This window comes from Sus scrofa, chromosome 9, assembly GCF_054392235.1.
Source record: "Sus scrofa isolate SSC_HxYL_T2T_F1_AM1 chromosome 9, Sscrofa_HxYL_maternal_Yorkshire_Landrace_v2.0, whole genome shotgun sequence".
In the NCBI taxonomy this organism is placed as follows: Eukaryota; Metazoa; Chordata; class Mammalia; order Artiodactyla; family Suidae; genus Sus; species Sus scrofa.
The window spans coordinates 39932197-39955573 of NC_139391.1; positions in this window are offsets into that span (position 1 = coordinate 39932197).

Sequence of the window (23377 nt, forward strand, 5' to 3'; positions counted from 1 at the left end):
TGCAAACTATTACATATAGAATGAAGAAGCGATGAGGTCCTACTGACAGCACAGGGAACTATGTCCAGTCTCTCGGGATAGACCAGGATGGAAGACAGTATGACAAAAGGAATGTGTATATGTGTGTGACAGGATCACTTCGCTATGCAGCAGAAATTGGCACAACATTGTAAATCAACTATAAAATTTGTTTTAAAAGAAGATAAATGTAGAAGATGGGACCTGAGTGATGTGGTGAAGAGTAGGAGTCAGTTTCTTTTTTTTTTTTTTTTTTGTCTTTTTGCCTTTTGTAGGGCCTCTCCCACGGCATATGGAGATTCCCAGGCTAGGGGTCTAATCAGAGCTGTAGCCACTGGCCTACGCCACAGCCACAGCAACGAGGGATCTGAGCCGCATCTGCAACCTACACCACAGTTCACGGCAACGCCAGATCCTTAACCCACTGAACAAGGCCAGGGAACGAACCCACAACCTCATCATTCCTAGTCAGATTCGTTAACCACTGTGCCATGATGGGAACTCCAGGAGTCAGTTTCATAAGGAAAGGTAGAAATCAAAAACACTTAATAATTTGATGGCTACTAAGTACCTTACGTAATTGGCACTGGGCCAGGTACTGTGGCTAGAATTTCTCTCCCCTTCCAAGGAATTCATAGTCTAATTGGGATAACAGGTGGTGATACAGTGTAATAAGTGCAATAATTGTTAAGCACATCAAGTGGTGATATAACAAAGGGTACAGTAAAAATTTGTTTGCAATTTTCCTGGGAGACAAGAGGCTTGACCTGAATTCAGAAAGCTTTGGAGCTGATGTGTGGCCAAGGAAGCTGGGGTGAGGTGTGAGCGTGGCTGGAGGATGGTAGATACATCAAGCAGAAGGTTCCACGTCATTTGGTGTGACTGCCACAGAGGGAGGGACTGATTATAGAGGAACTTCTATCCACAGTAAGTAATGGAGACCATCTTTTTGTTGTGTTTTGTTTTGCTTTTTAGGGCCGTACCCTCGGCATATGGAAGTTCCCAGGCTAGGGGTCTAATCGGAGCTACACCTGCTGGCCTCCACCACAGCCACAGCAACACCAGATCTGAGCTGCATCTTCGACCTACACTGCAGCTCATGGCAACGCTGGATCCTTAATCCACTGAGTGAGGTCAGGGATGGAACCCACATCCTCTTGGATACTAGTTGGGCTTGTTACTACTGAGCCACAGCGGGAACTCCAGTGGGGACCATCTGATAGCACTGAGGAGTCACTGAAGACTGTTAATCATGCAAGTGATATGGTCCGATGTTTATTTAAAATAGGTTATGCTGCCAGCTGTGCAGAGTATGGGTTTGAGGGAGGTAAGCATGGAAACATGTTATTTCAGTGATCCAGAAAAGACTAGTCGTCAAATCAGAGCTGCAGCTGCCAGCCTGCACCACAGCCACAGCAATGCCAGATCTGACCTGAGACTTTGACCTATACCGAAGCTCATGGCAATGTAGGATCCTTAAACCCACTAAGCGGGGCCAGGGATCAAATCTGTGTCCTCCTGGATACTAGTTGGGTTTATTACCACTGAGCCACAATGGGAATTTTCTTTTTATGGCTGCACCTGTGGCACATGGAAGTTCCTGGGCCAAGGGTTGAATCCGAGTTGTAGCTGCTGTAGCTGCTAGACTACCCCACAGCCATGGCAACACCAGATCCAAGCAGCGTCTGTGACCTATGCTGCAGCTCACGGCAACGCTGGATCCTTAACCCACTGAGGAAGGCCAGGGATCGAACTTTCATCTTCATGGACACTTTGTTGGGTTCTTAACCCGATGAGCTACAATGGGAACTCCATGACAAAGTTTAGGAATTATTTTGCTATGACACACCTAAGATGTTAAACAATAAGAATACCTTTTTTTTTTTTTTTTTTTTGTCTTTTTTTTTTGCCTTTTCTAGGGCCACTCCCACGGCATATGGAGGTTCCCAGGCTAGGGGTCTAATCGGAGCTGTAGCTGCCGGCCTTTACCAGAGCCACAGCAACGCCAGATCCGAGCCTCGATTGCGACCCACACCACAGCTCACGGCAACACCGAATCCTTAACCCACTGAGCAAGGGCAGGAACCGAACCCGCAACCTCATGGTTCCTAGTCAGATTCGTTAACCACTGAGCCACGACGGGAACTCCAAGAATACCTTTAAAACGTGGCAGAGCTTGCTTAGAGTAACACTGTTGAACAATACTGAACTTATTCTCTATCATGAAGGGAAGTAGGCAGCTAGATTTAGATTGGAGCAGCACTGATAGTTATAAAGGAAGAAGACAATGAAAGAATATTGTAGAAGGCAGTGAGCTTATATAGTTCCTACTTTTGAGTGAGCATCATTAAAACACATTGGGATTTCCCTGATGGCTCAGTGGGTTAAGGATCTGATATTGTCACTGCTGTGACATGGGTTCGATCCCTGATCTGGGAACTTTTGCAGGGCAGGGTGTGGCCAAAAAATAAGTAAAATATAAAACATGTCTTTCATGTCAATGAGAAGGGCTTAGCGTACTTAGAAATGTCCAAAGTTAGAGATCAACGTAAGGAAGGTTATTTAAGAAAGAAAAGGCCTCTTGAATGTCTGTATCCCGTAGCAGAGCTCTGGGGCATTTTAAAGTCAGTTCATACAGTGTTTTAGCCAATCAGAATATGACGAATATAAGACGAGTTCCCTGGTGGTCTAGTGATTAGGACTCAGGACTTTGTCTTCACCGCTATAGCCCAGGTTCAATCCCTGGGCTGGGAACTGAGATCCCACCAAAAAAGAAGAATACTAAACATATCTTTTTTTTTTTTTTTTTTTTTTTTTTTTGCTTTTTAGGGCTGCACCTGAGGCATGTGGTGTTTCCGAGGCTAGGGGTCCAATCGGAGCCGGAGCTGCTGGCCTACACCACAGCCACAAAAACTCAGGATCCGAGTCACGTCTGTGACCTACACCTCCGCTCACGGCAATGCCGGATCCTTAACTCACGGAGCGAGGCCAGGGATCAAACCTGCAACCTCATGGTTTTTAGTTGGGTTCGTTAACCACTAAGCCATGATGGGAACTCCATACCTAATTATCTTTAATGCATCTTTCCTTTCATGAGTTAAAATAATATTATAGCCATCCGGCACACTGCGAAGAAAGTTTAGATGCAAAAGTCCTCTTAATAATTCTGTTATTCTGAATTTAAGCCTTGGGTTTAGGAAATGAAAAAAAAAAAACCTTCAGAGAATATTGGTTATTAAATATAGGTTTAAGTCAAAGAATTCGAAATACAAGAAAACATCTTGCTTTGGAGTGGCAGTACACCATAGGAAACTTTTTAGAAGTGAGGAAATTTTGCTAAGACTTGATTCAAAAAAATGACAAACGCACAAAATCTATATTTAAAAATTTATAAGCCTTTTTTGCATGCTAAACATAATATATCTTCATATGTTGTGGTTACACATATACAAAATATACTAACAGAGGATAGAGTTAAAGATTTTATCTTCAGGTTTAAAATGTGATTAATCTTAGCATGTTAGGCAAACAAAAATTTTGTTGAATTTTCTACCTTCATGAACTAAAAATTCCCATGATAGACATACCAATTTTTTCAAATGTATCTATATATGTGTGTGTGTGTATATGTGTGTGTGTGTGTGTGTGTGTGTGTGTGTGTGTGTGTGTGTGTAGCACCTACTATATCTAGTATAGTCTTTTTGGGGGGGCACGGCTGCAACATAGAGAACTTCCCAGGCCAGGGACTGAATCCTTGCCACAGCAGAGACAACACCAGATCCTTAACTCACCAGGCCACCAGTGAACTCCAGGTTTTTTAATCATTCATCTAATTACAACCTTTAATCACAGCAATAAATTTCTTTGCCCTATATAGACAGAAAACCAGAAGGCAGGTGGCTAAGAGCTGTTGTGCAATGTACCTCCGTAAACACTAATATCACCCAAGGGCATAGGAACATTCTTTTAAGTCTGTTAATTGATGGTCAATCTATAATGTATAAAAATACATAAAGGTATGTTAAAACTATCATTGGTGACCAATGTTTTGTATTTTCTCTCTTATTTAGAAATCGTCTAGGATGATTTACTAATTAATTTAAAGAATAGGAGGGGAAAAAGAAGAAATGTGTGGTAAATTGCTCAGAATAAATGGTAAAAATTAAATCCAGATATAGCACTAATCTCTGGGAGGGTAAATGGATTAAACTTGTGGTTAAAATGCAGAAATCCTCAAGTGAGATAAAACAAAATCCAGCTCTATACTCTATAAGAGATATACTTTTATAAAATATAAGAACCTAGGTTGAGGATTTCCCATCGTGGCCCAGTGATTAAAGAATCTGACTAGGAACCGTGAGGTTGCGGGTTCGATCCCTGGCCTTGCTCAGTGGGTTAAGGATCCGATATTGCCATGAGCTGTGGTGTAGGTTGCAGACGTGGCTCAGATCCCTCGTGGCTCTGGCATAGGCTGATGGCTACAGCTCTGATTCGACCCCTAGCCTGGGAACCTCCATGTGCAGAAGGAACGGCCCAAGAAATGGCAAAAAAAAAAAAAAAAAAGAATAGAAGGGAAGAAAGATTGAAAAATCAATGAACCAAATGTCCAACTTAAGAAAAAAACTGTAGGAGTTCCAGTCATGGCTCAGTGGAAACGAACCTGACTAGTAACCATGAGGATGCGGTTTGATCCCTTACTCATATCACTCATATTTTTCATGAAATTTTTTATTTATGTATTATAATGTCTTACAATTTTGTAGATTTAATTTCTTTTCTTTTTTTTTTTTTTTTGTCTTTTTGTCTTTTGTTGTTGTTGTTGTTGCTATTTCTTGGGCTGCTCCCGCGGTATATGAGGTTCCCAGGCTAGGGGTTGAATCGGAGCTGTTGCCCACCAGCCTACGCCAGAGCCACAGCAACGCGGGATCCGAGCCGCGTCTGCAACCTACACCACAGCTCACGGCAACACCGGATCGTTAACCCACTGAGCAAGGGCAGGGACCGAACCCGCAACCTCATGGTTCCTAGTCGGATTCGTTAACCACTGCGCCACGACGGGAACTCCCCTAAATTTATATTTATAATGTACAACCTCCATAGTATATTACTTGGGGGTTAAGAAATATTTGTTGACTGAATGAACAAAAAAATATATCAATAGTTATTTCTCTAAGGCGTGCTTTAATTAATTTTTTTTTTTTTTGCGCTTATTAGGGCTGTACCTGCAGCTTATAGAGGTTCCCAGGCTAGGGGTTGAATCAGAGCTACAGGGCCGGCCTATACCACAGCCCCAGATATGCAGGATCCAAGCCACATCACAGCTCACGGCAATGCTGGATCCTTATCCCACTGAGCGAGGCCAGGGATTGAACCTGTAACCTCATGGTTCCTAGTCGGATTCATTTCCACTGCGCCACGACGGGAACTCCTGTTCTCAACTTTGAGCATAACAATGTCTGTTTTAGATTCAGTGTTTGTTAACAGACTGCGTGAGAGAGGATTTCCTTTTGTTCTGATTTCTGCTCAGTGGCTTGATAACTGAATCTTCTTTAAAATCTGTGTCTCGGAGTTCCCGCTGTGGCGCAGTGGTTAACGAATCCGACTAGGAACCACGAGGTTGTGGGTTCGGTCCCTGCCCTTGCTCAGTGGGTTAACGATCCGGCGTTGCTGTGAGCTGTGGTGTAGGTTGCAGACGTGGCTCGGATCCCGAGTTGCTGTGGCTCTGGCGTAGAGCAGTGGCTACAGCTCTGATTCGACCCCTAGCCTGGGAACCTCCATATGCCACGAGAGCAGCCGAAAGAAATAACAAAAAGACAAAAAAATAAATAAATAAAAAATAAAATAAAATCTGTGTCTGGAGGGCAGATTGATATGCATGTGTTCCAGTCTCTTTCCCAGTTTCTAGAGATTTTTCACTTGCTGTACTTCTGCTCTGTTGAAATTGCATCTCTCCCTTATTCCTATTGCCTGCTTTTCCATTGTCTCAGCTAATCTAATGCAAGAGGAATTGTGTGTGTGTGTGTGTGTGTGTGTGTGTGTGTGTGTTTTTAACGATGCTGCCCTAATAAGATTCCTCTGCTTCCTCCCCTAACCAAAAAAACCCAAAAAATTCCACTGCAGGTATGTTTTCTTATTTGTGGCAGGGTGGGGGTGGGGCTGGGGAGTAGAGATCTTGGAGAGACAGAAACTGGCCAAGAAGCAAGAAAACTGCTCCTTCTGGTGGAAGGAAAGGGCTATTTTTTGCTAAAGAACTTGAGAATAGCTTATCCAGAAAGTGATAGAACACTGTAAATCAACTATAATAAAAAATTTTAATAAAAGCTTATCCAAATATTTCCTGGCCTATCCCAAAATTTTACAAACAAAAAGATTAAAAAAAAAAACCAACAAAACTCTACACTTAAAAGGAAAGTAGGACATTGTGAATAAAGAAGACAAAGGCACTTTGTATCGTCCTCCAACACGCCTGCTTCGGATCTAAATAGTTTCCCTGTAAGCAGACGGATGTGACTAATGGCTGGTATTGAGTTAATGATGCCTCCTGGGTCATGATTCAATTCCAGGTGGCTCTGCCAAATTTACGGCCAAGGCCTCTCTTCCCCATTCCCAAACTATGACCGTCCCTGGTTCTCCTCCCTCTGAGCTGTTACGGCAGAATTAGAGGCTTATCATTGATTTATTTCTTCCTGTGACTTAGAGGCTTGGGGACTTCAATAACCTTTTATTTAGCTTCTTTATCTTATCTAATACATTTAGAAATTCAACATATCCTTCTGGCCAGATCAGGGGCTAGCCACTACAGATTATCTTCCACTCCACATACATTTTAACCCAACTATACTCAACATCTCGCTCAACACAATCAGTATGCCCTCTTTTTCTAAGGTACAATGATTCTGACAATATTTTCTGAAGAAGTTTCACTCATTGACTGACCTCAATTTTTGCATTTCCTCATTCCCACTCTTCAAGGTAAAAAACCACAAAAATGAAAACAGAAAATTTTAAACAATCTCCTTTCCGGTTTTCTGTTAGCTGGAGAACCTAATTTCTGAGTTGGTGGACACATGGCCCAGGGGATGGAAGTTTTAGTTTTGGAGTCCCCCCTTCTTTTTCTTCACATCAGTTCATTCTTACATTTTTGTCATTCAAAATGCTTTTTTTTTTTTTTTTTTTTGGTCTTTTTAGGGCTGCACCTGCAGCATATGGAGGTTCCCAGGCTAGGGGTCAAATCAGAGCTGTAGCTGCTGCCTACACCACAGCCACAGCAATACCAGATCCGAGCCGCGTTTGCAACCTACACCACAGCTCACAGCAATGCTGGATCCTTAACCTGCTGAGCAAGGTCAGGGATCAAACACGCATCCTCTTGGATCCTGGTTGGGTTTGTTACCACTGAGCCACGACAGGAACTCCCTAAAATGCCTTTAAAACCTCACTTTCGGAGTTCCTGACATGGCTCAGTGGTTAACGAATCTGACTAGGAACCATGATGTTGCAGGTTCAATCCCTGGCCTTGCTCAGTGGGCTAAGGATCCAGCGTTGCCATGAGCTGTGGTGTAGGTCGCAGCGTGGCTTGGATCCCACGTTGCTGTGGCTCTGGTGTAGGCCAGAAGCTACAGCTTCGATTAGACCCCTAGCCTGGGAACCTCCATATGCCACATGTGTGGCCCTAGGGGGAAGAAAAAAAAAAAAAGACAAAAATAAATAAATAAATAAATAGTTCTATTAAAAAAAAAAAACAAACCTCACTTTCTGTACTTTATATCTCTTACCGTGTTATCTAAAAACAGTCATTGACTTTTTTTTTTTTTTTCCTGTTTTGGCCACAGCATACAGGAGCTTGAGGCAGGATCTCAGTTCCCAGACCAGGGATTGAACCAGACTGCAGTGGCGAAAGTGCCAAATCCTAGCCACTAGAACACCAGGGGACTCCCAACAGTAGCTGACATAGTGACAGTGATTCCTCTTTTATTTATTTATTTATTTTTTATTTTTTTGTCTTTTTGTTGTTGTTGTTGTTGTTGTTGCTATTTCTTGGGTCGCTCCCACGGCATATGGAGGTTCCCAGGCTAGGGGTTGAATCAGAGCTGTAGCCACCAGCCTACGCCAGAGCCACAGCAACGCGGGATCCGAGCCGTGTCTGCAACCTACACCACAGCTCACGGCAACACCGGATCGTTAACCCACTTAGCAAGGGCAGGGACCGAACCCGCAACCTCATGGTTCCTAGTCGGATTCGTTAACCACTGCGCCACGATGGGAACTCCCCTGATTCCTCTTTTATACATGAGCACCTTGACTTATATCCCTGGGTTTGCTCTCACACTCCATCACTCCTACTGCGCAGGATACCTTAGTCTGTTGTAACTTAAGGAGGTAATTCCTTATTCATAATCACAATTCTTTGTTTATATAGCGTCTTATAATTTACAAAGAGATTCCACATGAATCATTATTATGCATTTACTCATCTATTTAAAAAATTGTTCATTGTCTGCTATACATCAGACACTGTGCTGGGCCCTGGGAATATGAAGATAAAAGAGAGACAGCTCCTGACCTTAAGGAGCTCCCAGGCTTCACAGGAAGGCACATAAGAAAATAGACAGGATATTGTACTCAAAAGTGAACTTCTGGGAGGGAGTTCCCGTCATGGCTCAGCAGTAGCAAACCTGACTAGTATCCATCAGGATGTGGGCTTGATCCCTGGCTTTGCTCAGTGGGTAAATGATCCGGTGTTGCTGTGAGCTGTGGTGTAGGTCACAGACTTGGCTCAGATTCCAGGTTTCTGCAGCTGTGCCTGGCAGCTGCAGTTCTGATTTGACCCCTAGCCTGGGAACTTCCATATGCAGTGGGCACAGTCTTAAAAAGACAAAAAAAAAAAAAAAAGGGGGGGGGGAGTGAACTGCTGGGAGTTTCCCCTGTGGTTCAGCAGGTTAAGAACCTGACATAGTCTCTTTGAGGTTTTGGGTTCTATCCCTGGTCTCGCTCAGTAAGTTAAGGATCTGGTGCTGATGTAAGCTGCGGTGTAGGTTGAGGATGTGGCTTAGATCCAGTGTTGTTGTGGCTGTGGCATAGGCCAGCAGTGTAGCTCTGATTTGGCCCCTAGCCCTGGAACTTCCATATGCCGAAGGTGTGGCTGTTACAAGGAAAAAAAACTGAACTCTGATAATTTTTTTTTTTTTTAAGGCTGCACCTGTGTCATATGGAAGTTCCCAGGCTAGGGGTCCAACTGGAGCTGCAGCTGCCTGCCTACACCACAACCACAGCAATGCGGGATCTGAGGATCATCAGCGACCTACACCATAGCTCATGGCAACACCGGTTGTCAGCCCACTGAGCAAGGCCAGGAATCAAACCCACATCCTCATGGATACTGGTTAGGTTTGCAACCCACTGAGCCCCACGGGAACTCCCATGGTTTGGTTTTTAAATAGATCTTTTTCAAACTGGAAAGGGAATATATTGACTAATGGACACTGGAGTTTTGTCTATTTGACAGTTTTATTGTGCATATGTGTGCTGCATATACCTTCATAAAAACTGAATAAATTGTCATTTTGGCTGATAAATTCGTCTCTTAAGAGCATGGCTAAAACTTAATCTCTACTGGATATCTGGACACATGTAAGGCCCTGATCCTTGAACTCAAAGCCCATATCTATGACCCATGGTGATCCCAGCAAAGCTCAGACAAACAAGGGAGCACAGTTGGGTCAGTTACATCTCCCTGCTTTATTTCTCAACATTGGCCGCTAATGCCAAATAAACAAAGGATTCCTGTAAAAGGTAAAATTTTTTTTTCTCCTTTGCTGGCATTTGTGTTGTAACTCACACATAAGGTGTTGATTATTGTGCTGCATTTTAACTTTGGCTTCAAAGTGGAAATGGATTCTGATGGCGTAAGTGTTATTTCCTGGGCAATAAACATCTTAAATAGAGAAGTGAGTCAGCAGAGCCCACAAAACTGATGAACTAAGATTTGTCACATGGGCTGTGGAGCTGCTTAATCTGAATATAACTTTCTCTTCAGATCACTTCCCTTGAAATTGGGGTGGAAATCCCCCGACCTCTTGCTTAATTTGGCAGCTGCAGTGGTGAGCTAGGGGGATAATCCTCCAGCCAGACTGCAGTGGTGGCTGTAGTTATTTAAATAATCACAGTAGTTAATCTAATATTATTATTGAACTTTTCCTTCATTTGCTTCAAAATGTATGAATTATTAGGAATAGTGTAATATCCAATTATAAGGAAAGATGATTAAGAAAAAGACTCAGGAGTTCCCGTCGTGGCACAGCAGTTAACGAATCCGACTAGGAACCATGAGGTTGCGGGTTCGATCCCTGGCCTTGCTCAGTGGGTCAGGGATCTGGTGTTGCCGTGAGCTGTGGTGTAGGTCACAGACGCGGCTCGGATCCCATGTTACTGTGGCTCTGGTGTAGGCCAGTGGCTACGGCACCGGTTAGACCCCTAGCCTGGGAGCAACCCTAGAAAAGGCAAAAAGACAAAAAAAAAAAAAGAAAAAAAAAAAAAGAAAAAAGAAAGAAGACTCAGAACTATAGCAAAACCTGAATGCTGTTTCATTCTTTTTTTTTCTTTTTAGGGCTGCACCTGCAGCATATAGAGGTTCCCAGGCTAGAGGTAGAATCAGAGCTGTAGCTGCCGGCCTACACCACAGCCATAGTAACACCAGATGGGAGCTGCATCTTTGACCTATACTACAGCTCACAGCAACAATGGATTCTTAACCCACTGAGCAAAGCCAGGGATTGAACCTGCATCCTTATGGATGCTAGTCAGATTTGTTTCCTCCACACCACCACAGGAACTCTGAATACTGTTTCATTCTAATTTGGGGGTGCTTTGGAATGGAGCAGTCCTGTGCGCTCGAAAAAAAAAAAAAAAAAAAAAGGAGGGGCACCTGGAATGCAGCATGACTGCTTTTGAATGTCAGTAGGACTAGTTAGTAACTTGATTACCCATCTCAAATTCTCAAAACCTATTTCTAAAAGTTGGTTCATTTCTTGTTTGTTTTTTTTAGGACCACACCTGTGGCATATGGAGGTTCCCAGGCCAGGGGTTGAATCAGAGCTGTAGCTGCTGGCCTATGCCACAGCCAAAGCAACACCAGATTCAAGCTGTGTCTGCGATCTATACCACAGCTCACGGCAACACTGGATCCTTAACCCACTGAGCGAGACCAGGGATCGAACCTGCATCCTCATGGATCTTAGTCAGATTCATTTCCTCTGCGCCATGACAGGAACTCCAAAGTTACCTCATTTCTTTTCCTCACCGCAAAGGAAAAGTAAACTTTAATTGCAAACCTGAATTTTTGCATTGAGAACACAGACGTGATTTCTCAAGTTCTAAGCTAATTAATTCAAGGCCTGGTGGGCAGAACTTTCACATTATGCTGTTTCTTGACTTTAAGTGGAGGCAGTACGTCACTGACAGCAGAAGTTACTCAAAGAACTCTTTGACTGGCCTTTCCTGACTTTTTCCTCCATTGCCCAAGGGGGAGAGTAGAACAGAACTTCCCGCTCCTCTCCCAATGTCCTTAATGTGCGTGGCTCTCAGGAGGAGGTGGAAAATTTACATGGGGGAACCTCTTGAAAGGCTAAGCTCTTAAGAGTCCAATCTTGGCCCTAAGGTTCAACGTTAGGGAGGGTAGTGGGAGGGAAACCGCGCAGCTGACTTTGAGACTTGGTGGTAAATAAGGCCAGGAGTTCCAGTTCCCACTACAAAATCACCTTGGTGGCTGGAGATGGAACCCGTCAGCTGGTCTTGGTGCTGGTGGAGTACAGAGGTCAAGGGTACAGTGCTGGAACCTGGCCTCTCTTAGCTTTCTTGGGGCAGACTTGCCTCATAGGAAGTAGCTTCCTCAAAAGAGCTGTCATCTTGGAATTCCCTGGTGGTACAGTGGGTTAAGGATCCGGCGTCACTGCTGTGGCTCAGGTTCAATCCCTGCCCCTGGCAGGCCGAGGCACAGCCACCCTACTCCCCCATAAAAAAAAAAAAAAAGAAAAAGAAACTGCTGTCATCTTGAGAAACCCTGATGGAACTCAAGTGAAGCTCTTAAGTGAGGCACGAGCTTGACCTCTCTCCAGGAACTCTTTAGTCTAGACTGTAGCAGCAGATGGAAAGTCCCTCAAACTTTTCTCAGGGCATCTGTGCAGCTATCACCTAGAGTGACCTTCCAGGAACTGCTACTCTGGTGGTGACAGAGGCATCCTTCAGGCACTAATGTCAAGAGAGCTTGAGTCTCTTCCTTCCCCTCTGGGCACTGTACTTGCTTAGGGGTTCCGTACCCTGAAGGGGAAGCAGAAGGGCCTGAGGAGACTGAACCCACTTGCATTTTCCAGGAGGGTGTAGTTCATTCCAGCTGTGCAGTTGGATACCACAGTTACACAGTAATGGTCTACACAGATAAGAGCGCGTACATATTTTGTTTTACTTTTTGTCTTTTTAGGGCCGCACCGGCGGCATATGGACGTTTTTAGGCTAGGGGCTGAATCAGAGCTGCAGCTGCCGGCCACAGCCACAGCCACAGCAATGCCAGATCCTTAACTCACTGAGTGAGGGCAGGGATCAAACCTGCATCCCCATGCATACTAGGTAGGTTCATTCCTGCTGAGCCATGATGGGAACTCCAGGGCACATGAATATTTTAAATTAGAGGCTTAATTCTCCCCGTGAAAAATAAGGGAAGATGGTCCCTCCCACCACCCCGCACTTCTCTTAGAGCATTTGCTTTAGAAAATTTGTGGGTTCCTCCTCTGCCTCTTTGAAATATATGAAAATCCTTTCAAAAGTTAAATAAGTCTTTTGTCAGATTTTTGACCCAGGAGTGTCTTTCTCAAGGACCTTTGCAGTGTAAACATCCAAGGAAATCGTTCCTCATCCCAGTTTATATGGGCAGATAAGAGCCGAATTCTGTGGGCCTCTGGCTCCCAGTTGCAAAACTACCCCCTGTCATAAAGATAGACGTTTATTGTTTTCTTTGTATAAAATCAGTCAGTTAATACAGATGGTCACTCCAATTGCTAGGTGAATTGAAGATGAACTATGTGTAATAAGTGATGCTGTCATGTCCTGTTGCCCCAGGACTAGTTATTGCTTATCCTTTTTTTTTTTTTTTTGCTTTTTGCTTTATAGGGCTGCACCTGAGGCATATGGAGGTTCCTAGTCTAGGGGTGGAATCCGAGCTACAGCTGCTTGGTCTACGCCACAGCCACAGCAACGCAGGATCCGAGCCATATCTGTGATCTGCACCACAGCTCACGGCAACATCGGATCCTTAACCCACTGAGCAAGGCCAGGGATCGAACTGCAACCTCATGCTTCCTAATCGGATTTGTTTCCTCTATGCCATGACGGGAACTCTTAGTTATTGCTTATCTTGAGAACATGTATGTGATGGGTTAAGTGGGTGAGATTTCTTTATGTGCCTCACCTTCTTGATTAATGCTTATTCAATAATAAAATTGTTTTCTTTCTTTTCCTTTGTGAAGAGGCTTTCTGGGTTGGGAGGGGTCAAATCAGAACTGTAGCCACCAGCCCATGCCACAGCCACAGCAACGCCAGATTGGAGCAGAGTCTGCGACCTGTACCACAGCCCATGACAATGCTGGATCCTTAACCCACCAAGCAAGGCCAGGGATAGAATCCGAGTCCTCGTAGATACTAGTTGGATTTGTTGGATTTGTTACCGCTGAGCCATGACTGGAATTCCAGACCTTTTTTTTTGTTGTTGTTGTTTTTTAGGGCCACACCTGCAGCACATGGAAGTTTCCAGGCTAAGGGTTGAATTGGAGCTGTAGCCGCCGGCCTATACCACAGCCATAGCCACTCGGGATCCAAGATGTGTCTGCGACCTACACCAAAGCTCATGGCAATGCTGGACCCTTAACCTACTGAGCGAGGCCAGGGATCGAACCCACATCCTCATGGATCCTAGTTGGGTTCCTTAACCACTGAGCCACGACGGGAACTCCAGAATTCCAGATCTTTTAATTATACTTTGCTAACACACGTTAAAGAATGATTTACGGAGTTCCCGTCGTGGCGCAGTGGTTAACGAATCCGACTAGGAACCATGAGGTTGCGGGTTCGGTCCCTGCCCTTGCTCAGTGGGTTAACGATCTGGCGTTGCCATGAGCTGTGGTGTAGGTTGCAGATGCGGCTCGGATCCCGCGTTGCTGTGGCTCTGGCGTAGGCTGGCAACTACAGCTCCGACTCAACCCCTAGCCTGGGAACCTCCATATGCCGCGGGAGCGGCCCAAGAAATAGCAGCAACAACAACAACAACAACAAAAAGACAACAAAAAAAAAAAAAAAAAAAAAAGAATGATTTACCTCTGACTCCCTCTTCTGATAGACCTGACTTCTAGTTTATTCTTCTCAGACTTTACAAGGGAGCTGCCTTATTTTTTTTCCCTTTGTCTCTTATTCTTCTCCTCTGTTTTTCTCACTTCCTTATATTGCGTGTCTCTTCTTCTTTATCCTGTTAAAAAATAACTTTCAAGATAAGGTAAATTCATGACTCATAGAGATATAAAAATGAACACTTGTTAAAGATTTTATTCTGCTCATTATTCAATGCAGGAATCAGGAAGAGGTTGCAACTAGTTCAAAAGAGAATCCAAACAACAGGCCAAGCATATTGAAATAAATGTGCAAATAATAGCAAAACTGGTTTTCCAAAAGGGAGGAGGGAAGACAATTGCTCTTCTCCTGGACAGGACAGAACTTGTGTGTCCAGAGACAAGGATTATTTTTGTTGCTATGATGTGTAACTTACACAGAATGGTAAAATAGCTCCCATAGAATTGGAATCGAATGGCTAGAAGTGTCTCCTTAAAGCAATGCGGTTTGATATAGAAAAAACCTAAGTGTCCCATCAACGGATGAATGGATAAAGATGAAAGAAGATGTGGCATATGTATGTATATTTGGAAATTATGTCTGTGTGTGTGTGTGTGTGTGTGTATTTGGAATACATATTATTAAGAATGAAAAAGACATTAAAAAGAATGAAATCTTGTTATTTGCGGCAACATGGGAATATCTTGAAGGTATTATGCTAAATGAAGTAAGTCAGACAGGGATAGACAAATACTGTATGATCTTGTTTATACGTAGAACTAAAAAGAGGAGTTCTGTTGTGGCACAGTGGTTAACGAATCTGACCAGGAACCATGAGGTTTCGGGTTCGGTCCCTGGCCTTGCTCTGTGGGTTAAGGATCCGGTGTTGCCATGAGCTGTGGTGTAGCTTGAAGACGTGGCTCGGATCCCGCATTGCTGTGGCTCTGGCGAAGGCTGGTGGCTACAGCTCTGATTAGACCCCTAGCCTGGGAACCTCTATGTGCTGCAGGAGTGGCCCTAAAAATTGCAAAAAGACAAAACAAAAACAAAAACAAAACTAAAAAGAAACAAAAAGAAAATTCAAGCTCATAGATACAGAGATGAAATTGGTGGTTGCCAAGGGTGTAGGTGGGGTGGATGAAATGGGTCAGGGAGCCAAAATGTACAAACTTGCAGTTATTTTTAAACTACATAAGTCAAGGGGTTGTAAAGTACATAGGGCCACTGTAGTTAATAATAACACCATTATATTGAAAGTTGCTAAGAGAGATCTTAAAAGTTCTTGCCATAAGGAAAACATTCTGTAACTATGAATGACAGATATTAACTGGATTTATTATGGTGATCATTTCACAATATATACAAGTCTAGAATCATTGTGCTATATACCTGAAGCTAATATGATGTTGTATATCAATTATACTTTGATTTAAAAAAAGGCAACACGGAGTTCCTGCCATGGCGAAGTGAATCCGACTAGGAACCATGAGGTTGCGGGTTCGGTCCCTGCCCTTGCTCAGTGGGTTAACCACCCGGCGTTGTCGTGAGCTGTGGTGTAGATTGCAGACGCGGCTCGGATCCCGCGTTGCTGTGGCTCTGGCGTAGGCCGGTGGCTACAGCTCCGATTTGACCCTTAGCCTGGGAACCTCCATATGCCGCGGGAGCGGCCCAAGAAATAGCTAAAAAAAGACAAAAAATAAAAAAAGACAACACAATTTTCCACTGGACACAGATTTTCCCCTATGGTCTTATTCTTCTTACTGTAAAAAACAAAACAAGAGAAGAAAACACATGATGACACTTTTGAGAAGTTGACGGCATGTAGTAATTATTTCCTCTTTTTCTCTACCAAAACAAGTCTCTTACCTTAAGTCTGATTAAAAATCATCTATTCTAGGAAGAGTTCACTTAACTAACTTGGCTTCCCTGTTATTACTGTCATCATTAATAAGCATCTTTTTGTGGTGTGTTTCATGTGCTTTTGCTGTATCTGATGCTTATTGTCACCATAATTACAGCTCTATATTCCATGAATAGTTATTAAGAGTACTAGTAAAGGTTAAAAAAAAAAGTAAAACAGTTGCTTTTCAATCACAAAATGCTGAATAACCTGTCTAAATAATACAAACAAAAAACCAGTTTAAAAGATAAATTTATTAAATTGATGAATGATTTTGGCTTATATAGATTCAGTCTGCAGTGTTTTTGTTTTTTCTTTCTTTTTAAAACATTTTTGAAATGTGTGTGTATTTTCTCTTATACACAGTCAGGTTTCTTAAAAACAGGATCTGTGTCTAGTTCATCTTTTTTTTTCCTAGAAAATGCTATTTTTTTAAGTTTTTTTTTTTTTTTTTTAAGGACTGCTCCCAAGGCATGTGGAAGTTCCCAGGCTAGGGGTCGAATCGGAGTTATGGCTGCCGGCCTACACCACAGTCACAGCAACATGGGATCTGAGCCACATCTGTGACCTACACCACAGCTCAGGGCAACACCAGATCCCTGACCCACTGAGTGAGGCCAGGGATTGAACCTGCAACCTCATAGTTCCTAGTGGGATTCGTTCCCACTGTGCCATGATGGGAACTCCTAAGATTTTTATTTATGTCTCTTAGAGTTGATTTACCATGTTCTGTCAATTTCTGCTGTATGGGAACGTGACTGCGTTCATCTTTGTATGCCAAGCACCTAGTACAATGGCCCAGCATGTTTTTGGTGCTTGTTAATATCTGCCAAATGACTAACTCTGAAAAATTCCTTGAGGGCAAGGATCTTACCTGTTGTCTCTCTGGCGTGCTCAGTAGAAGTTGGCTTCTGTTCCTTTACTAATCTCAATTAATCTCTTTAATTCAAACTTCATTTCCTCTCTTTCTTTGGGGCCCTGGGATGTCCAATAAATAGTGTAGTGGTTTATGGGAAAACTTTGTGGTGTGGTGGAAAGAGCTCTTATTGTCTAAGCGCTGGGAAGTCTTGCACGATGAGGGACTAGTGTATGATCTTGAGGCAACATATTTCACTTCCTGAGCGTCTTTATTTCCTCTGCACTTCAGTTTACTCTTCTGTGCAGTGGGGATAATAGCTGCTTTTTTTTTTTTAAATAGTGGCATAATTGGAGTTCCCGTCGTGGCTCAGTGGTTAACGAATCCGACTAGGAACCATGAGGTTGTGGGTTTGATCCCTGGCCTCGCTCAGTGGGTTAAGGATCCGGCATTGCCATGAGCTGTGGTGTAGGTCACAGACACAGCTAAGATCCCGCGTTGCTGTGGTTGTGGCGTAGGCCGGCGGCAACAGCTCCGATTCGACCCCTAGCCTGGGAACCTCCATATTGCCGCTAGAGTGGCCCAAGAAATGACAAAAAGGCAAAAAAAAAAGTGGCATCATGATTATTAATGAGACCTATTCTATTCTGTATATTGAGTTGTATGGCAGAAGTGAAAGGATCTGGAAAAATAGGGTTTAAATTTAAATTTTGGTCACCTGGTGCAGGTTTTAGTATCTGCAAAATAACTCAAGCATATGGCGGGTATTATCTATAGCCCTTGAGGAGAAATTTAAGTTTTGACTTTGTTTTATTGCTAAACTATTATTATCTGTCTTGCTTAGCTGCTTTCCTTTGTTTCTACATTTTCTCATTTCTCTGATTTAATTTTCTCTTTGGAACTCAGGGAAGGCCTAGGAGGCTAAAGCTTTTCTACAAATAAGGGGTGGGGACATGGGAGGGTCTGAAGCTGGGAAGGCCCCATGGGTCCTGCCTGGTTTCAGTCCCCCCTTTTCTTTGATACTCATTAATCTCGAGGGAAATAGGGGTGGAGACCACTCTGGCTACTTCCTGCTAAATGAGGGCAAAGTGAATTTTTCAGGATTAGTGGAGAGAATGTCATTGACTTTTATTTCTTGTTGGCGTTTTTATTTTTTTAAGGGGCCACACCTGTGGCATATGGATGTTCCCAGGCAAGGGGTTGAATCCAAGCTGCAGCTGCTGGCCTACGCCACAGCCACAGCAATGCCAGATGTGAGTGGTATCTGCGACCTACACTGCCGCTTGCAGCAATGCCAGATCCTTAACCCACTGAGCAAGGCCAGGAATCAAACCCACATCCTCATGGATACTAGTCAGGTTCTTAACCTGCTGATTCACAACAGGAACTCCTGACTTTCATTTCAAAGTGTCCTCTAGTCTAGGCTTAGTGTCAGTATTTTGCATTATGAAAACATTACCTCTCTCTTTGATTGCTTTGTCACAGCACTTGGGCAAACATTTGAAAATTAGTAGACAGGGAGTTCCTGTGTTGGCTCAGTGGAAATGAATCTGACTAGTATCCATGAGGATGCAGGTTGGATCCCGGGCCTTGCTCGGTACGTTAAGGATCTGGAGTTGTTGTGAGCAGTGGTGTAGGTCACAGCCTCACTGTGGATCCTGCATTGCCTTGGCTGTGGTGTAGGTTGGCAGCTGTAGCGCCATTTCACACCTAGTCCGGGAACTTCCATATGCTGTGAGCATGGCCCTTAAAAAAAAAAGAATGAAAATTAGTAGACATATTACAGTGAGGATAATGATCAAAATTCACTCTCATAGCATTCATGGAACCAAGAAAATAAGTTGTCTCTTTGTCACATTCTGTAAAAAAGTAGCCTTTTGAATTATTCTGTTTATTTGGGTTTCTAAATACTTATCCAGGGGTATTAATATATATATAACAGAAGATATTAGCTACTACACATGTCTTTTTGGTTTTTTGCTAAAGTATAAATCAAAGCAATTTTTTATTATCTAATATTATTCTGGCTAAAGAATCTAGTGCCTTCTGCAGGGATACATCAGTGAATAAAATAGACAAAAGTCCCTGCTCATGAGAAGCCGATATTCAAATGAGGAATCTCACAGTAAACAATAGCATAGGATGTAAGTTACTTGTATAGTGTCTTAGAAGGCGATGTGCCTGTGGATGAAAACTAATGCAGTGTATGGCGGATCAGTAGTGCCTGGACGTGGGATGCGGCAGGTTATGCTATTAAATAGATTAGTCAGGGTAAGCCTCATTGAAAAAGCGAGATTCCGAGATCCCGTCAAACTCTTCAAGGAGGCGGGGAATTAGACAATGAACACCTGTGGGCATGCGGGAATTCCAGGCAAAGAAAACAGGGAGCCCCTATGGTGGATGTATGCTTGGTGTGTTTGAGGAGCAGAACGCCAGTGGGGTTGGAGCAGAATGAATGTGAAGTAGGAGGCAAAGTTGAGAGGTAAGAGGGGACCGGATGGTGTAGAGCCTTTGTAAGCCATTATGGGGACTTCAGGTTTCACTCTCAGGGGATGGGGGCTCTGTGCAGATTTTTTTTTTTTTTTTTCTTTTTAGGGCAGCAACCCATGTCATATGGAAGTTCCCAGACTAGGGGTTGAATTGGTCACCTGGTGCAGGTTTTAATATCTGCAAAATAACTCAAGCATATGGCAGGTATTATCTACAGCCCTTGCAACAGGGGATCCTTAATCCACTGAGTGAGGCTAGGGGTAAACCCGCATCCTCATGGATACTAGTTGGGTTTGTTAGCACTGAGCCACGGTGGGAACCTCCCCTGAGCAGAATTTTGAGCAGAGGACATTCCCTTGTGGCACAGAGGGTTAAGGATCTGGCGTTGCTGCTGCAGCTGTGGTGTAGGCCACAACTGCGACATGGGTTCCATCCCTGGCCCAGGAACCTCTACATGCCATGGATGTGGTCAAAAAAGAAAAAAAAAAAAAAAAAAAGAAGAAACAAATTTTGATCAGAGACATCTCATGATTTGACTTATGTTTTCAAAAGGACCATGCAGCTGCCCTATTGAGAACAGATAGCAGGGAAGCCAAGGAAAGTGACCCAGGGACCAGGGGGGAGGTGTAGTCATTAGTATCCCAGGTGAGAGATGACGTGTGTCTGACCAGGGTGGTGGCGGTGAAGGTGCTGAGAAGTGATCTGATTATCACTACACTTTAAAGGGAGAGCCTACCTGATTTCCTAACAATTAAATGTGGGGTTGAGAGAAAAGGAGGAGTCAGGGATACTTAAAAGTTTTTGGCTTGGACAACTGGAAGGATAAAGTTGCCAAAGACAAAGAAGGAAATAGCAGGCATTTGGGGGAATTCAACAGCAAAAAGGACTGAACTATAGATACGTACGAAAGCTTAGATGAATCATAAAGGCATTTTGGAAATGGAGCAAGCCAGCCCAGAAAATTTACATAGTGTATGATTTGTGTGATACCCTGGAGAAGATAAAATGATGTGAAAGACAAACAAATCAGTATTTTCAAGGGCTTAGGGTTGAAGGGTGGGTTTGACTCCAAAGAGACGATATAAGGGAGTTGGTTGTGATTAACTGGTCTATTTCTTAATTGTATTAGTAGTTTCATGAATGAATATCTGTTAAAATTCACAACCTGCATGTCGAAGCAAAGTTAATTTTATAGTATATCGATTTAAAAACTGACAGATATTAAAACATTTATAAATATTATGTAGGTGTTTCAGGAAATTAATATTACTTATTTGTATAAAGTCTTGTGGAATTTTTCAGCTTTTAAAAATTATAACTTGGGGGTTTCTGCTGTGGCACAGTGGGTTAGGAAAAAATAAATAAATAGAAATTATAATTTGATTTCTTATTCAAAGTATTCATTTTTGTTCATAATATTTGTATTGTTTTCCTTTGCCTTTTTTCTTGTTGGCTGCACCCTCAGCATGTGGAAGTTCCTGGGCCAGGGGTGTAATAGCAGCAATCAGAGCCACAGCAGTGTCGATGCTGGATCATAAACTTGGTGAGCCACCAGGGAACTTCTATATTGTTTTTCTTTTTTTCTTTTTATGGCCGCACCTGCGGCACATGGAAGTTCCCAGGCTAGAGGTCGAATCGGAGCTACAGCTGGGGCCTGGGTCACAGTCAGGGCAACACTGGATCATGTTTTTTTTGAAGAGGTTGTTTAATGGGATAGGCCTCAGTCCCCACAAAATCATGATCTGTCCCTGTGGTGCTGAAACAGACATCAGCCTGGAGACCCTGTGAAGTAAGAGGTCCATGATTGGCTTGCATTTCTCTGTCTGCTAGGGCTGCACTTTTATTAATTAGTGGTTATAGACAAGTTCACTGTCAAGGACTGTGGGTGCAAAATGTGGATTTAGGGGATACTCCTAGACACTAGGGCCAGACAGGCAGAGCTCTGCAGGAACAGGTGCAACCAGAGCTTAGGCAGAAGGACAGGGATTAATGGTGATGGACCAGCAGAGATCCTGAGGGCACCATGTAACATCTGTTTCTAGCAGGGGCCTTCCTTGGACCTGCCACAGAAGGTGCCTCTCAAGGGCTTCAGCCACAAAGCAGGATCTGGGGCATATTCAGGGCTATAGTGGCAAATGTGGATGAAGGAACCTGCGAGGATGACTTCCTTTCAGACAAGTGAAGTGGGAGATGTCTGTTATGCATCCAAGTAGAAATGCTTTTTGTTTTTATTTTTGTCTTTTTTTTCGTCGTTTTAGGGCTGCACCCACGGCATGTGGAGGTTCCTAGGCTAGGAGTCCAATCAGAACTGTAGCTGCCAGCCTACGCTACAGCCACAGCAGCTCGGGATCCAAGCCGCATCTGCGACCTACACCACAGCTCACAGCAATGCTGGATCCTTAACCCACTGAGCAAGGCCAGGGATCAAACCCACAACCTCATGGTTCCTAGTTGGGTTCGTTTCCGCTGAGCCACGACAGGAACTCCAGACTAGAGGGTTGAATATATATGTCCAGTTTAGGAGAAAGGTCTGGGCTTCAAATATAAATTTGGGGAGTTCCTGTTGTGGCTCAGCAGTAAGGACTAGAATCCATGAGGATGTGGGTTTGATCCTGGCCTTGCTCAGTGGGTTAAGGATCTGGCGTTGCTGTGGCTGTGGCATAGGGCAGCAGCTGCAGCTCCAATTCGACCCCTAACCTCCGAACTTCCGTATGCCACAGGTGTGTCCCTAAAAAGGCATATATATATACATATGTATATGTATGTATATATATGTATATGTATATAGCTTTGGGAGTCAACATTTATATGTATTTATTTCTGATCCAGCCCTCGCCCTGAACAGGGAGCACTGCCCTGTGATAATTCTCCCTTGCCTTTCTGTTATCTTCCTGTCATTTGTCATCCTTGGCTTTATTCCCCATGCCACCGACAATTCAGCCAAGGAAAGGGAAAGGACCCAAAGGAGAGATGGTTGGTTTGGATGAGCAGGCTGTTACTCATTCTCCCTCACCAGGTAGGAAAGGCTGCCTCAGGGCAGGGAAGGAGGTAAAGATGGGAGTGGAGCCAGAGAGAGCTTTCTTGTTAAGTAGATCATGGAGACCTGATTTCCCATTAGGCTGAGTTTAGGGATGGGGTATAAGTTGACACCCCACCTCCCCAATAGATAGCTTTGTGATAATTATGGATAATTATGTCCCCTCTTGTGAGTAGAGCTCTCAGAGGCAGCAAGATAGTATAAAAGAAATGGTTATGTGGTGTACATAACAGATAAGATCTGAACAGCCTCTCAGTGGGTCTAGGAAAACCAAATTATTTTCAATGAATCCAAGAGAGTCTCTGAAGTAGATTGGATTGAATGCTTTTGTAACGAAGTCATAAAAAAATCCAATTTGAGGAGTTCCCATCGGGGTGCAGTGGAAATGAATCCAGCTAGGAACTATGAGGTCCCTGGCCTCGATTGGTGGGTTAAGGATCTGGTGTGGCCGTGAGTTGTGGTATAGGTCTTAGATGTGGCTTGGATTCTGCGTTGCTGTGGCTGTGGTGTAGGTGGCAGCTACAGCTCCAATTCGACCCCTAGCCTGCGACCCTCCATATGCTGGGGTGTGGCCCTAAAAAGAAAAAAAAAAAAATTCAGTTTGAACTGATTTAAACAAGAAGTGGTTTAACTGGCTCAGGAACAAAGCTCGGAGACAGGAGTGGTTTGATCAGGCACCTGGCCCCCTTTGCTGTTCTCTTATGGG